This window comes from Pseudorca crassidens, chromosome 11, assembly GCF_039906515.1.
Source record: "Pseudorca crassidens isolate mPseCra1 chromosome 11, mPseCra1.hap1, whole genome shotgun sequence".
Taxonomy (NCBI): domain Eukaryota; kingdom Metazoa; phylum Chordata; class Mammalia; order Artiodactyla; family Delphinidae; genus Pseudorca; species Pseudorca crassidens.
In genome coordinates this window covers 11,132,581-11,148,323 of record NC_090306.1, presented here as the reverse complement: position 1 = coordinate 11,148,323, position 15,743 = coordinate 11,132,581, and the positions used below count along the sequence as shown (strand labels likewise).

The window sequence follows — 15,743 nt, the reverse complement described above, 5'->3', positions numbered from 1 at the left end:
GGAGAAGATCAGATTTACATTTTAATATTAATATTTTACAACCTCTAATGAAATAATAAATTCAGGGAATAATCATCAATGGCTACTAAATTCATAGGCTCAGTTGTTCTCCAACTTTTTCTCAGGGATGCCTCACACTTTTAAAAATTATTGGACACCACAAGGAGGTTTTCTTTTTGAAAGTTATATATCTCAATATTAATTACACTAGAAATTAAAACTGAGAAAAATTTAAAACACAAGAATGTCACGTAGCATCTGAAAAACGCTGCTGTACACTTGTGAGACTATAAAGAGGAAAAGCAAATAATGTCTATTATTATTTTGAAATTTTAACCTTGCAGACTCCCTGGAAGAATTTCAGAGATCCCCAGAGTTTATGGACTACAATTTGAAAACTATGGCATTAGCTGAAATATTGTTAGGAAACTTGATGATGAATGAATTAGGCTAGCAATACCTGAACTCAAAGCCAATCTTGTCCACACAAAAAAGGGCATTGTTTGACTCATGATGCAATACAATATGAAGTATACAGCATCATCTCTGACACATGCTTGCCAAAGAATATTGAACCCTAATCTAATAAAATTTCTAGATTTAACAAGTTTACAGGAAATACAAGGAATAGAAGAACATGTTTGCAATTAGCAAAATCTATAAAATGGGAAATTCTACATACAAATAAACCGGCTTTTTAAGCAAACAAATGGCAAAAGGAGGAAAAGGGAGGCAGGGATTATCGATTTTTTTTTTTAAACTGGAAGTTTGTACTTTTTGACTCCCTTCACCCCTTTAGCCCACCCTCTCCACCCCCCTGTCTCTGGCACCCAGCAATCTGTTCCCTATATCTATAAGTTTCATTTTCTTTATGTTTTTTAGCTTCCACATATAGGAGAGATCATATGGTATTTGTCTTTCTCTGTCTGACTTATTTCACTTAGTATAACACCCTTGAGGTCCATTCATGTTGTCATAAATAGCTAGATTTCATTCTTTGTTATGGCCGAATAATTTTCTATTGTTTGTACATACCAAATTTTCTTTATCGTTCATCTGTGGATGGACACTTAGGTTGTTTGCATATCTTGGCTATTGTAAATAATTCTACAGTGAACATGGGGTGCATATGTCTTTTCAAGTGTTTTTGTTTTCTTCAGATAAATACCCAGAAGTGGAATTGCTGGATCATATGGTAGTTCTATTTTTAATTTTTTGAGGAATCTCCATATTGTTTTCCATATTGGCTGTACCAACTCACATTCCCAGCAACAGTGCACTGCTGTTCTAGCAGGTATGAGGCTATAACTCATTGTAGTTTTGATTTGCATTTCTCTGATAATTAGTGATGTTGAACTCTGCCTATCTTTGAAGACTTCCATTTTGCCAGACTCATGTGAATATACCTTCCCACTATATGAAAATAGTCTTGTTAATGTCAATTAGTGTTGAAATATAACATCATTACCATATATAAACAAGAAATGCCCCAGTAGGACCAGGATACAGTCTCATGGGGCCTGCAGTCTACAGATGGTCAGAAATGCAAATTTCTAACCAGAGATAAAGAGATTTCTGAACAAAAGTTAATTATCCCTTATTATCATTATATAATCACATATGGTAGGAAGAGAAATTTTAACAAAATTACATATGTTAAGCTAGACTGAATCTGGTGTACAGGTATCCAGTGGGCTCCTGATAACATTTCATATAGAGAGATGCAAAAGACCGTGAGAACTTTGTCAAATTCCTTAAAATTTGTGACTTGACCATGTTTGTAGTTTTAGTCACCTTATCTGTTTCTTTACTGCCTTAAAGCCCTTAGTACATTCCATTTACTGAGGGTTTCCAGTGTGCCTAGTACTGTGCCAGGTATTTTAAATATTTTGTGTCATGCAGTCTTTACAACCATGATAGGTAGACATAACCTTCATAGTGCAGGAAATTAGGAATCAGAGAGATTAAGAGACAACCACAAAGCTAGTAAGTGGTAGGGACAAGATTTAAATACTTGACTCAATATACCATAATCTTTTCAATACAACTGAGGTCTCCAATTATGAAGTACATAGGAACTAGTAGAAAGCTGATTAAAAAAAGAGAGAGAAAAAAATCGCAGGCCCGCCCCCAGACTATTAAATCCAAATCTCTCTGCTAACTGGTAATCTTCGCCACATTTCAAACTCCTTAGTCAAAATTACAGAGGAAGCTAGGGTGTTTGTCTTAGATGTTTACAATCACATGTTTAATAGGTAATCTCATAGGTTATAAACTAGCTTCCCTCCAATCATGTACCTACCCTGATCTAATCATTAATCCTGAAATGCAATTCAAGGTGGCTTCCCTGAGTAGGGCTTGAGTTAAAAGAGGATAGTGGGGGTGGTAGCTAGTATGACTTTATGTCCTGTATATTTCACTTTTTGGGTGTAATGCATGAAACGTCTCCTTATGATCTATCATGTGAAAAACTATAAATGTATTCAAATTGTTGTTAATACACGGTTTAACTACTCTATCAAAAAGTGATATTGGACTTCCCTGGTGGCACAGTGGTTAAGAATCCGCCTGCCAATGCAGGGGACATGGGTTAGAGCCCTGGTCTGGGAAGATCCCACATGCCGTGGAGTAACTAAGCCCATGTGCCACAACTACTGAGCCTGCGCTCTAGAGCCTGTGAGCCACAACTACTGAGCCAGCGTGCCACAACTACTGAAGCCCGCACAACTAGAGCCAGCGCTCCACAACAAGAGAAGCCACCGCAAAGAGAAGCCCACGCACCACAATGAAGAGTGCCCCCACTGGCCACTAGAGAAACTAGAGAAAACCCACATGAAGCAGTAAAGACCCAACACAGCCAAAAATAAATTAATTAATTAATTTGTTTTTAAAAGTGATATTAAGACGTGTAGTAGGAGAAAAAATGTCCCCTCCCCTAAAAGGTGTATTTACTTCCTAACCCTCAGAACCTGTTAATACTAACTTATATGACCAAAGAATGAATATTACCATGTATGGCAAAAGATGTGATTAAATTAAGGATCTTCAAAGGAAGAGTCTATCCTGTATTATCTGGGTGGGCCTGAAATACAATCAAATGTATCCTTATAAGAGAGAGGTAGAGAGATATTAGAAAGACACACAGAGGAGAAGGCAATGTAAAAACAGAGGCAGAGTTCAGAGTGATGTGGCCAAGAGCCAAGGAATGCCAAGGAATGGCAGGCAACCACAAGTAGCGAAAGGAGGCAAGGAATCACATCTCCCCCAGAGCCTTTGGAGGGAGTGTGACCCTGCTAACACTTTGATTTTGCACTTCCGAACCCCAGAACTATGAGAGAATAAAGGTGTGTTTGTTTTAAGCCACCAAATGTGTGGTGATTTTTTTATGGCAGCCACACTAAACTAATACACGGGGTAATTTTCAAAGTTGGTTTTTCCCCTTCAGTTCAAAATCTCCAGGCATTTTATGTTAGCCCTCTGATTCCTTTGGGGACCTCTCCAAGTTTTACTCCTTGCTCTTCTTTAGTCTTTGGACTAAATTCTAAATGTAAATACCACAAACATTCCCTGTTGATCAGTGGTTTACAAATACTGGTGGCATAGGAATACCCAATCTTCACTCATCACTAATAAAGATTCTTGGACTCTACCGTAGTCTTTAGAATCTAAGAACCTAAGCATCTAAGAAACTAAATTTTTTGACAAGTAGCACAGATCATTTTGATAGGCCTTGGACCACATTTTATTTTTATTTTTATTTTTGCCACACCTCGCGGCACACGGAACTTCCCTGACCAGGGATCAGATCCATGCCCCCTGCAATGGAAGTGTAGAGTCTTAACCACTGGACCATCAGGGAAGCCCAGACCACATTTAAAAAACCAATTATTTGAAATAGTGGAGGAAACATGAAACATTACTACATAAAGTCAGGCTCAGCTGTGAGTGATGGAAAATCAATAATACTGACTTTTAAAAGATAGAAGTTTATTTCTCTCACACATAAAAAATAGTCAGAGGTATGCAATCCAGGGCTGTCACAGCCCTCCATTATATAAGAAATTCAGTCTTCTTCTAAATTGTTTCTCCTTGTATCTGACAGCAGTATCATCCTCAGCATGGACCTTTTGCCTCATGGGACCAAAATGGCTGCTTGAGTGCCAGCCATTATGTCCACATTTGTCCTATGGGAAATTACCTTGATGCAACAGTAGACTTTAAGTACACTACCATGCAAGCTGTCACAGAAGTCATGAAACAAAAAGGTCTGCAGACCAAGTAAAGATGCTCAAATTATATGGTTTATTAAATCAATTTAAAACAGAATGAAAAACAAGGAAAATGAAATGGGATAACAATTTTGCACATTTAAGATAGGATGCAAGTGGGATGGAAGGACCACATTATCTGAACCCTGGGTTACATAATGTTCATATATTCTCTTTTTCTCTCTACCACACATATCTTCCCCTTTGATGGTGTGATTTTGACGAGCAGAGCTAGGATTTGAGCAAGGGAGCTTGGCAGACAGGAGGTGTCTGGAACCAACACACTCATGTGTTCTATCAGCAAGAAATGGGTGAGTATGCCTGGCTACCAGTGTAGCTCCCTAATTAGCCTGCTGAACAATTATGTGTGTTATCTATGTTTGTAGGGTAGAGCACATGTGAGGCCAGAATGATACCATAATGAATATCACTAATGAGTAGCTGTATTCCTTTCCTATTGTTGTGTCTCAAATTACCACCAATTTGGCAGCTTAAAACAATACCCATTTAGTAGTCACAGCTCTGTAGGTTAGAGGTCTGGCACCGCATGACTAGGTTCTCTGCTCAAGGCATCACAAGGCTGAAGTCAAGGTTCAGCTGGGCTGAGTTCTTGTCTGAGGCTCTGTGGACAAAACCACTTCCAAGCTCATTCTTCTTGTTGACACAATTCAGTTCCTGAAGTTGCAGGACTGGGGTCCCCTTTCCTCAGCGACTGTGAGCTAGGGGCTGCTCTTGGCTCCAGCAGGGTGCTGACATTCTTGGCAACGTGTCCCCCTTCCATCTTCAAGGCAGGAATGGTGCATCAATTCCTCTTGCTTTGAATCTCTGGCTTTCCGTCTCTGATCTCTAGGCCTGTGTGTAAAGGGCTCTAGTAGTTATAGGTCGGGCCCACCTGAATAGTCCCCCTATCTCAAGGTCAACTGATTGAGGATCTCAAATACATCAGCAAAATCCCTTCACAGCAACACCTAAATCAATGTTTGATGAATAACTAAGTGAAGATGTGTAGATAACCAGGGGCCAGAAATTTGGGGGGCCATTTTACAATTCCGCCTACCACAGCAGCCGCCTGAAGGATGGCCTCGCTGTTAGCCTAGAGATGTATCTACACCTCGTGACTTGACCTTTTTACCCCTTTCTACCTGTGACTAGCATTCTTGTTTGTCCTGTCATACACTCCTTTTTTTTTTTTTTTTTTTTTGGCCACACCATGCGGCATGTGGGATTTTAGTTCCCCCACCAGGGATGGAACCCGCTCCCCCTGCAGTGGAAGCACGGAGTCTTAAGCACTGGACCACCAGGGAAGTCCCTATACTCCATTTATTATATGTAACTTCAACATGTTTTACAAGTTACTAACTTACCTAAAATCTATATTTAACACATTTTATAAATTCTGCCCATGTCTCACAAGCTACGTGCTTACACATTATCTGTAGTTAACACCCTCCACAAGTTTCACCTGTATTTCATAGGCTACTAGCTTACCTGGTGTTTAGGCTTAGTACTTCTTAGGAGTTTCAAATATCTCATTTGTTTGTCTTATCCTGAATGTAAGAATTGAATATTCTCAAATAAGATGACACACATACATTCTTTCAGTCAGCAGGAAAAAGAAGGAAGTGAAAATGGTATGTCCCTACTACCCCCACTTAAGGACTTTCACAAACAGCATTTCTCCTTATATTCCACTGGTGAGAATGGGGTCACGTGCACATACCTAGCTTAAAGAGAGATGAGGAAAAGCAGTCTTTATTTTGAGTAGTCATGTACCTAGATAAAAACTGAATGTTCTGTTACAAAGGAAGAAAGGAAGAAAGGAATAGTGAAGGAAAATTTGTAATTTCTATTACAATTAGTAAAAAGACAAAGTAGCAATAATAATAAATATGATGTAGAGACTATGGCTAAAGCTGTCACGTCTGCAACTGGTCATGAGGCACTAGCTAGTGTTGACGCTTAGTAACTGACCCCTCCCTTTACCTAGACTGTGTGTGCTTTGCCTTCTGGCGGCACCTCAGCTTGTAGGAGTCTACTCCTCCTTTCCCTCTCCTCCCTCGCCTACTCACCCAACCCACAGTTGAGTGATTCAAAGCTTTAATTCTGAGAGCAATGAATCATTTGTGATCCTGCCTGTGCATGTCTCTGGTACTCTGGTACCACTAGGTAACAGTAAGAGGAGATGCCCCCAGGAGTTCCCTAGGATTCTTGCTGTACTCTTCATTTCTCCTTTATAATCATGATCCATCATCCAGCTAAAGTCATTACTTCCTTTTCTGCCTCTTGCTTTGGTGTCATAGGAGCCTGAATTAGCCAGATGGTAGCTTCTTCTTCAAACTTATTTCCACTATTACTACATCCCATCTTCTTGGTTACTAAGGCTTGAGAGCTGAGAAGTCCATTGTTTCAAGCTCAGGAAACAAAAATTCTGAAACAATTATTAGGTGCCATGATGAGCAGTGCCACTCTCAAGTACACTGCTTGTTTCCTAGATTCATTCTTCCTTATAGGAGAGAAAGTATCTTTGTTGGTCACTGGTTCAGTACATTTATCACATTCTACAAGACAGGACTCTAACTTTTCAAAATGGGGTTCCCAATTTGATACCCTGGTTGGATTTTCAATAAAATATTCTTTCTTCTAAAGCCAACTTGTGGGCACAACAAAGTATGATAACAATACTCTGGGCTTCAGCCTCATTTGTTTTGCTGTGAAGAGCTATGTGAGACAATGTGGATGGAGTGTCATAATGATGCATAATACATCCAATAACTTTATATATGATGTCACTATAACTATGGAACTGAATACACAACCAGAGTGAGTCTAGGTGAGGACAAGACATTGTCCTCTACTTGTCAGGAGAGCTTGATGAAGTTGACTTATAATCAGGTAGACTGCTTCCCCTTAAAGCATGGATGGGCTCTCTCTCTATTTTCCTCTTAATTGTTCACTGATCACTGTGGCTTGCCGATTAAATCCTTAGCAGTGCTAGCAGATGAATTAGCCTTGGTGAAGTGAAGTCCAGGTGATAAACGCATGATGGCCTCCTTCACTGCCACCATTGCTGCTTTGCTCATGGGCCCATTGAGCAAGAACAAGGCCAAGGATGATTGACAATCACAATATGGGTCGTATCATCCAGCTAAATAATTAGCCATCATGTTTTAAGCAAGAATGAGTTCAGAATCAGACTGAGCCAACTGGGCAACAAATTCATTGCTAACTCTCATATCTCTAAGCCCATATTCTGACAAGTGGAATTAGTGATGTCCTGGGTCCTAAGAACTTGGTATGTTAGGTCACAGCCAATATCAAAAAGTTTTGCTATTTGCCCTCTCCCGCTGTGTGATGTTATATCATCCTTTCTGTGGGGTTTCTCATCTCACATATATTCAGATATTTCACTTTTAAACTTGTCAGAGAACTGCCCAACTGCCTGTAATTCTATTACTGTGGTTTAAACCATTCTTTGTTATGTCTAGTGTTTTTCTGAAGTACACATTAAGCAACCTCTTAGTAAGCTGGTTGTCAGATTTTTCTTGCAAATCCCACTGCTCTAAAGTTAAAACCATTGATATCTGGAGTGAGGCATCTTTTGGCAGGACTCATATTACAGTGTCTAATTACCCACTGCTTTTCTTTTAACTTCTGCGATTGCTGTGCCTGGACCACTACACCCGTTTTATTTTCTTAATAGTTGCCACTTGGTCTAGGTCAACCCCAATTTCGCCTAACACTGTAGTTACCAATTGTATTTTGGGTTTTGCCTCCATATCAGTTGGTATGGAAAATTAGCTTTCAAAGCCTATTTTCAAAATGTGTTCTAAGGACCTTGTGCTTAAGAATTCCCTGGGAGGTCTTGAGTAAAAATTCAGACTCCTGAGCTGATCTCAGTTCTATAGAATCAGAATATCTGAGTACAAGGCCAGGAATCTTCATTTTAACAAGCTTCTTAGGTAAGTCTACAATAAGAACCATTGCCTGGTTGGCCTTCTGTTATCAATTGAATCCTAATGGATAGAGAGAGGGGTGGATAATTGAATCTTGATTGATGAATTGGTTGGGACAGTGAAGAACCAGTAAAATATTCCTTCTTGGGAAAGAATTTACATTTCCTTTCAACATAAAACCAGATAAAGAAAGTGAGGCAAAAAGAGTTAATGTATTTATCTAAGATCACAAGCTAGAAGGAGTTATGCTGCTTTCTTAAACCCCTGTCCTATGCGACAGACATAAGGTCTTGGAGTAGACCACAGAATAAATACCTCAAAACATATAACTAAGTTGTAGTTGAGTGGAAGAGCCAAAAGTAAGTTTTGCATATTATACAGGCATAAATAAATGTAAAAAAATTATTCATAATTATTTGTGAGGCGGCCTGAAATGTGGAAGTTATATTAGAACTTGATCTGCTTCAAACTCCATTTCTCCATTTTTAGAAATTCAGCTAAAAGTGTTCCTATTAAAGAAATATTAGCATTTATTTGCTTAAAAGGAAAGTAAAGGTATTACAATTCTTGCTTTTGCTAATAAATTAGGGAAAAATTCTCAGTGAAAGCAGTTTTAGGTGACCTGCAGGGCCCCCTGGCTTGGGATCGCAGCAAAATGCAAAAATGTGGCAGAAGTAACAGAAATAAATGAAAGTCTAGAGAAGAAGTAAATTTGAACTAATTTTTTTCACACTTTACTCTCATTCTTGTTAAGAAAATTTATCCAACACTTGGAACTAAAGCAAAAGGTTAATGTATGTCCTTTCAATGTTATACTTCATCCTGTTAACAGGTTGTCTCTAGTTCTAAGATTAAGTACTATGGTTTAGGACTGTAGAGGTACATATCACCATGCAGATTTTTTTTTTCTGGCAGATATATAAGTAATAAATGTTGTATAAAAAGATATCATCATAGGTTATAGCATTATGGACCAGTCGGATTTGAATCACTTTTGTACCAAATGTAACATTTTTTTCTGTATGTCTTTCTTGAAGGTTTTAATAGTCCTTAATTTCTCTAATTCTCCTTTAAATCAACTTTACAATCCTGCTAGTCCCCTCATTAATGAAAATTGTTGATGGTGTCATTCTATGTGTGGTTGAGTCATTTTAAACGTTTTAGAAATAAAATTATACTTTCACAGTTATGGAAGCTATTCTACCTAGATGCCAACCTGGACTCACCCAACTACAGCCAGTGAAATTGAGGAAGTATACCACATGGAATACTCAAGGCATTTCTCTTTTTGGCCTTTGGAGTGAATTCTAGGCAGCAATATAATTTTACTTTCATTGACTCTCCTGTATCTCCTTTTTTGTGCGACTCTGTTTTGTTTTGTTTTGTTTTTTTGTTTGTTTGTTTTAATTCGTTTTTTATTTATTTATTTATTTATTTGGCTGCGTTGGGTCTTCGTTTCTGTGCGAGGGCTTTCTCTGTTTGCGGCGAGCAGGGGCCACTCTTCATCGCGGTGTGCGGGCCTCTCACTGTCGCGGCCTCTCCTGTTGCAGAGCACAGGCTCCAGATGCACAGGCTCAGTAGTTGTGGGTCATGGGCCCAGTTGCTCCGCGGCACGTGGGATCCTCCCAGACCAGGGCTCGAACCCGTGTCCCCTGCATCGGCAGGCAGGCTCCCAACCACTGCGCCACCCGGGAAGCCCTGTTTTGTTTTTATTTTTGGTTCTTGGCCAGGTTTGGTTCCAGTTTTGGTGTGCACATAGCTGATAAATTGTTTCCCATTGGTAGCAACAAGAATTAGAAATCTGATTTTATGATATGAGTCTTTGGTGATCTCTATTGATTTGGTGGGAATCTATTCTTTGTTTAATGGGACATGGCAGAGAATTTTGGCTTATTCGTCATTTTGCTTACTTATTTGACGTTTTGTGAATCCAAATGAATTAGGCAAATGTTTTGTGCCCACTGGAAAGAAGACGTGTCTTTGGCTATCTGGACTGGTGCGTTTTTGTGTTCTGGGTTTACTTTTTGCCCATGGGTAAGGTTGTAGAAGAGAATCTTCGGGCTCTCAGTGTGTCTTTATGACTGTTATTAAAAATAGCATACACATCCCATTGCATGAGTACAAGGTAATATATTACTTTTGGAATCTGTTCACAAATTAGATTATAAAGGCTCTAAAGTTAAAGGAGCTCCAATTTTGTTGGTTTATAGAGACTAAAAAAATCTTACAACCTATAAAGAGCATAAGAATTCCAGGGGAAAACCCCTGAATTTCTAAGACTCTAAATGTGTTGGCCTTTCAAGAAGAAACAAATCTTCTCATTGAAAACTTCTAACTCAGATGCATTTATATATAAAAATCCAAGTTCACAGGACTATGGTGAGTCCTTGGACATATGGGACTAGTTTGATAGTTTTGGTTTTAAAAAAAAACTGTCTTCTTGATTTAATCAATAGAGAGTATAATATAAGAATTTAAGATTATGAAATATGTAAAATTATATATTCAATTAAATTGAATTATAGTTCTAATAAAGTTCTTCATATCAATAATAATTATGTTCCATAGCATGTCAACTTAAACAAAATCTCCAAGATCCCTAGTTAATTTTAAGATGCTAATATTGGCTAATTAAAGGTTCATCTTTGATTACATGGAAAATTTCTAAATATGATAGAATACTGAAAATTGGTCATTATATAAAAAATATATATATATAATATTAAGTATGCATGTATATATAAAGTATACATGTATTTTCATATATACTTTTCCTTCTTATGTTTATACATTATTAAACAGCTGTAAGTGTTCATTTTTGCAATCTTAAGAAAGTGTTTAAGTGATGTGTGTATGTGGTTATGAGGGTCATCATAGATACGCTCCAATGACGTGCTAAAATGCTTACATATGACAAGTATCAACATCCTATCTCCTGGGTCTCTTTGTGAAATAGCAGTTAGTTAATTTGTTTAAAATGTATATGCAATATGGGTAATTAAGACTACAGGTAGTCCCCACTTTGCACAGTTCTGACATGCATGAATTTTAGTTACCACATTTTATTTTACCATGTGTATCATTTTATAATTTTAGTTACTGTGAGAGAGTAGAAAATATGTATTGGTCTCTGTCCCCCAGTTCCTGGCACAGGGCTCCCGAAACCCTTGTAATTTCCTGGGTGATAAGTGTCTTTTGTTCTAATGTGATGACTCCCAGGTGAGGGCTGGTCACTGGAAAGACCAAGCGATGATTTGAAGCTTGGAATTGTCGGCTCTGTCCCACCCCACCTCATTCTCTTGAGAACAGAGAAAGGCTGAAAACGGAGTCAATAATCGATCATGCTTATGTGATGAACCTATGGGATGTGATACTATCTCCAGGGCCATAGTGTCAGAATTAAGCTAAACTGCAGGACAACACCCAGCTGGTGTTGCAGAATTGCTTGGTGTGGGGAAAAAAGAAAAAACAAACAAACAAACAAACAAACAAAAAAAACCCAAACATTTGGTGACCAGAAGTGTCAGAAATGATATGTTCTGTGTGAAAGTAAAGGAGAAAGACGCAGGAGGAGAAATGTAGTTTTCCAATATAGTTACAATGTGTATTAGTTTCCTAGGGCTGCTGTAACAAAGTACTGTAAACTGGGTGGCTTAAAACAACAGAAATTTATTCTGGAAGCCAGAAGTCTGATGTTGCAGCTCCGTCATTCCTTGCCTCTTCCACTTCTGGTAGCCCCAGGTGTCCCTTGGTTTACAGCTGCATAACTCCAACCTCTGCCTCCATCTTCATATGATTTTCTTCCCTCCTATCTTCACGTCATCTTCTTATAAGGACACCAGTCATACTGGACTAATTTCAGTATGACCTCATCTTAATCAATTACATCTGCAAAAACTCCTATTTCCAAATAAGGTCACATTCTAAAATACAAGGGGTTATGACTTCAAATTATTTTTTAGGATCATCATTCAACTTATAACACCATCATTTAGTTAAATAACACCAATCCCCCATAACATGTTTCAAATTTCAATTATCATGGTATATTAATTGTAAGTAATTGCATAAAGTAAAAACTTTGCTATAGGTCTTATTAAAAAACAAGACAACAGACCCCAAATGGAGTTGCTTATGCTAATAAACCTCGGGTTACAGTTTCTGCTCTCCCAGAAATGGAATCTTAAACTAGTCAATTAGGAATTACCTCATCAGCACTAGTTACTAATCTGCCTGATAGACCCCTGTGATCCTCTAAAGGAAAGCAACTTTGCCATAACCAACTTGCTTTTTTGCCAAGTATAAATTCCTTGCTTCTGCTCTCTTCTGCTTATAAAGTCTTTCATCAAATACAGGTCCTCGGATCTCCTTTTTACCTGCTAAATTGCACGCTGCCTGCTTCAAATCAGTTTTTGCTCAAAAAACTCTTAAAATTTTTAATATGATTCAGTTCATCTTTTAACACAAAAATCACTATGTAAATATGGTCAGCAACCGATGTCACTTCTTTCAAGGTCTGTCGGTGACTGACCACTGTGCATATCATGGAAGTAGCAATTTGCAATAAGCAGCTAACACGCTTCCTTTGTACTATAGCAACAAAGGGAAGCAGTTGGAACGATTAAAACTTAGAAATATAGAGGAAAGTTCCCGTGACACTAAAATCTAGACTTCTGAGGAATCAAATAGGTCCTGAGGGGGCATCAGTCACTGCTGGTGTCTCTAAGGGTATTGAAGGCACACTAAAGTTCATCCGGCCACTGGTGGAAAAACTACAAACTATATTCAACTGCTGCTACAAGAAGGAACTGCTGCTGCCATGGTGAAGAAGCACTGCCAGGGCGATGCTTATAGGAACCACAAGGAGACAGGACGCAGACAGGATGCAGTCCTCTAGCCTTGCAGTCTCCCTCTAACATCCCTTATGGAGAGAGCATAAAATGGAGCCATCTGGCAAAGCAGATATGTTGTATGAAGAATCTTAGCTTTACTATCACAGTGCAAAATATGGAATGGTGGGTTTGGAGCTAGAAGACAGTAACTTAATAACTGGTGCACGATTCTAGAGGCAATAGTGGCACAGAAATATAACCAGGTATGCAAGGTAATGGGTTGTATTTTATTTATCAAGGGAAATTGTGAATAGTTGTGGGCTAATGTCCCTTGTTGATTGAGACTATAAAAAGAGAGCTAATGATGAAACTTAAATGATTATAGAAAATTGTAAATGATATGCAGAATGTGGACTTTATTTGCTGTGGCTTCTAATGCCTGCAATATCTGAAGAAGGAATGAGTCTGAAAAACCAGTAATGAATATGTTTTTTAAAATACAGGGGAAAAAAACGTAAAAAAAAACAAACACATGGAGGCTAAACGATATGTTACAAAATAACCAAAAGATCACTGAAGAAATCAAAAAGGAAATCAAAAAATACCTAGAGACAAATGACAATGAAAACACGACGATCCAAAACCTATGGGATGCAACAAAAGCAGTTCTAAGAGGGAAGTTTATAGCTATACAAGCCTACCTCAAGAAACAAGAAAAATCTCAAATAAACAATCTAACCTTACACCTAGAGGAACTAGAGAAAGAACAAACAAAGCCCAAAGTTAGCAGAAGGAAAGAAATCATAAAGATCAGAGCAGAAGTAAATGAAATAGAAACAAAGAAAACAATAGCAAAGATCAATAAAACTAAAAGCTGCTTCTTTGAGAAGATAAACAAAATTGATAAACCATTAGCCAGATCATCAAAAAAAAAGAGGGAGAGGACTCAAATCAATAAAATTAGAAATGAAAAAGAAGAAGTTACAACAACACCACAGAAATAAAAAGCATCATAAAAGAATACTACAAGCAACTCTATGCCAATAAAATGGACAACCTGGAAGAAATGGACAAATTCTCAGAAAGGTATAACCTTCCAAGACCGAACCAGGAAGAAATAGAAAATATGAACAGACCAATCACAAGTAATGAAATTGAAACTGTGATTAAAAATGTTCCAACAAACAAAAGTCCAGGACCAGATGGCTTCAAAGGTGAATTCTATCAAACATTTAGAGAATAGCTAACACCCATCCTTCTGAAACTCCTCTAAAAAATTGCAGAGAAAGGAACACTCCCAAACTCATTCTATGAGGCCACCATCACCCTGATACCAAAACCAGACAACGATACTACAAAAAAAGAAAATTACAGACCGATATCACTGATGAATATAGATGCAAAAATCCTCAACAAAATACTAGCAAACAGAATCCAACAACACATTAACAGGATCATACACCATGATCAAGTGGGATTTATCCCAGGGATGCAAGGATTCTTCAATATACACAAATCAATCAATGTGATACACCATATTAACAAACTGAAGAATAAAAACCATATGATCATCTCAATAGATATAGAAAAAGCTTCTGACAAAATTCAACACTCATTTATGATAAAAGCTCTCCAGAAAGTGGGCACAGAGGGAACCTACCTCAACATAATAAAGACCATATACAACAAACCCACAGCAAACATCATTCTCAATGGTGAAAAATGGAAAGCATTTCCTGTAAGATCAGGAACAAGACAAGGTTGTCCACTCTGGCCACTGTTATTCAACATAGTTTTGGAAGTCCTAGCCATGGCAATCAGAGAAGAAAAAGAAATAAAAGGAATACAAATTGGAAAAGTAAAACTGTCACTGTTTGCAGATGACATGATACTATACATAGAGAATCCTGAAGATGCCACCAGAAAACTACTAGAGCTAATCAATGAATTTTGTAAAGTTGCAGGATACAAAATTAATGCATAGAAATCTCTTGCATTCCTATACACTAATGACGAAAAATCTGAAACATAAATTAAAGAAACACTCCCATTTACCATTGCAACAAAAAGAATAAAATACCTAGGGCTAAACCTACCTAGGGAGACAAAAGACCTGTATGCAGAAAACTATAAGACACTGATGAAAGAAGATACCAGTAGACAGAGAGATATACCATGTTCTTGGATTGGAAGAATCAATATTGTGAAAATGACTGTACTATCCAAAGCAATCTACAGATTCAATGCAATCCCTATCAAATTACCAATGGCATTTTTTATGGAACTAGAAAAAAAATCTTAAAATTTGTATGCAGACACAAAAGACCCTGAATAGGCAAAGCAGTCTTGAGGGAAAAAAACGGAGCTGGAGGAATCAGACTCCCTGACTTCAGACTATACTATAAAGCTACGGTAATCAAGACAATATGGTACTGGCACAAAAACAGAAACATAGATCAATGCAACAGGATAGAAAGCCCAGAGATAAAACCATGCACCTATGGTCAACTAATGTATGACAAAGGAGGCAAGGATATACAATGGAGAAAAGACAGTCTCTTCAATAAGTGGTGCTGGGAAAACTGGACAGCTACATGTAAAAGAATGAAATTAGAACACTCCCTAACACCATACACAAAAATAAACTCAAAATGGATTAGAGACCTAAATGTAAGACCGGACACTATAAA

At 37.9% G+C, this 15,743-nt stretch overlaps 1 long non-coding RNA gene across 1 annotated transcript; it reads left to right on the top strand.

Annotated features, from left to right (window-relative positions):
- The first annotated feature begins 1,177 nt into the window (after positions 1-1,177).
- LOC137202772 (uncharacterized) lies at positions 1,178-9,712 on the top strand. The gene is made up of 3 exons (XR_010932778.1): positions 1,178-1,294; positions 4,498-4,579; positions 9,408-9,712. It is a non-coding gene; the product is annotated as an uncharacterized lncRNA (long non-coding RNA).
- Positions 9,713-15,743: the final 6,031 nt, after the last annotated feature.